Source organism: Chiloscyllium punctatum, chromosome 23, assembly GCF_047496795.1.
Source record: "Chiloscyllium punctatum isolate Juve2018m chromosome 23, sChiPun1.3, whole genome shotgun sequence".
NCBI lineage: Eukaryota > Metazoa > Chordata > Chondrichthyes > Orectolobiformes > Hemiscylliidae > Chiloscyllium > Chiloscyllium punctatum.
In genome coordinates this window covers 75756183-75757872 of record NC_092761.1, presented here as the reverse complement: position 1 = coordinate 75757872, position 1690 = coordinate 75756183, and positions in this window count along the sequence as shown.

Here is a 1690-nt window from a genome sequence, read left to right as displayed (position 1 = left end):
TATAACATATAACATTAACATTTTTAATTGATATACATTTGTTTTCCCACAATTAATAATGAATTAAATGTCCTGTCCTCTGAGACTGTAAATGCAAGCCTTTTCTTTATTGAAAATACTTCATAATTAATATTATGATTACGTTTTAATATATTTCAGGTTTCTTAGACAACAGTGCCACCATGTGGGAAACTGCTGAACTCTTTTTAGGGAACAACTTCCAGTCAGAATTGACTAGAACGGCCAATAAGAGGCAGGTAAATAATACTGGAGAACAGTTGAAACACAGATTGAAAACAGAAGCATAGAAGACTGGGACACAGCACAGGGGAGTTTTTATGAAAGTAACCTGACTCTGTTTGCAATAAATGAGTAATAAATAAAGGGAGGCTCCGTTTCCTAAACACCATTGAATTATTCAAAATCATGAGGGCGAGGTTGATCAGGAAAAAAAAGAGTTCCCACTGTTGGGAAGATGGAGAACAAGAGGGCACCACTAAGGTAAAAGCAAACAAATAGAGAAACTGTGTTGCGAATTGATCTACCCCCCCCCCCCCCCATGTAATTTGGAGATGAAAACTCCTGTACACCTCCCCCCCCCCCTCCCCCCGTGCAATTTGGAGATGAAAACTCCTGTATGCGCAGTGTGTTCATTTGCAAGTTTTATTTTTTTTTAAAAAAATCCCTCTTCTCACGCAGTGGGACGTGGTGGTAGCAGCTTGAACGAATGCAAGAGGGAATTGGATTATTGTGTGAGAGGGACGTGCAAAGGGCTACTGGAGAGTGGCCCTTACTGAATTGCTTATTCGGTGGAGCTGGAACAGAACAAATGGCCCGAAGAGCCTCCGTACGTAGTCAGACACATGGTGAGCAGCCCGGAGAGAGAGGGCGGGTTTGGGTAGGCTCATGTCTGGCCGCCCATTCTCCGGACCATGAGGCCAGCAGCAGCGGCTGAGTGGCTGGGCGTGAGATTCGCCTGCAGCCCCTGGGGCTCGGGAGACCACAGCAGAAGGGAGACTGGGCGGACAAGCAGTCTGTGCTCCAGCCCGCTTCTCTCCCCCAGCCTGGAAATAGGTTTAAAATCGCCAATCAGACAAGGACGCGTGAGGGGAGAGTGACCGCCACTTCAGGACTGCTGTGCTCACTGGCCACATTCAGGGAATGGTAACACAATACATTTGGAGTGAAGAGGGAAGTTAACCTTCATGGAGTGATGTGTAGACTGTAGAGGGGACTGTGTGGAATCCCACACAGTGACGGCAGTTCATTTTCTTTCCTTTCACTCTTCAGAAATGCACCTCTTGAACTTGTTACTTTGTTCCGAAAAACAGGTTACACTGATCTAAATAAATCTGAACAAATCCCAATTGTTTGTTACTGTGGTATTACAAATACTGCCAATTTCTCTCTCTTTATCTCTCTCTGTCTCTCTCTCTCTGGATCAGTTAGACAGCTGAGGGGGACAATGAATGGGGGTAAAGGGGAGGTGGGTCTTTGCAGGAGCAGCAATGGACCGAGCTGCAGCGGTCTGACCTTGCAATCCGTTTGTGCTGCGGCTGAAGGGAAGCGGACGAAGGAGTTAATAATATTTCTCTTTTAAAGAAAAGTGAGGGAGAGAGAGAAAAAAAAACATAAGAGAAAGGCGTGGCGATTCAGGGAGAGGAGTTGGCTGTGATTGGTGGGAGCTTTG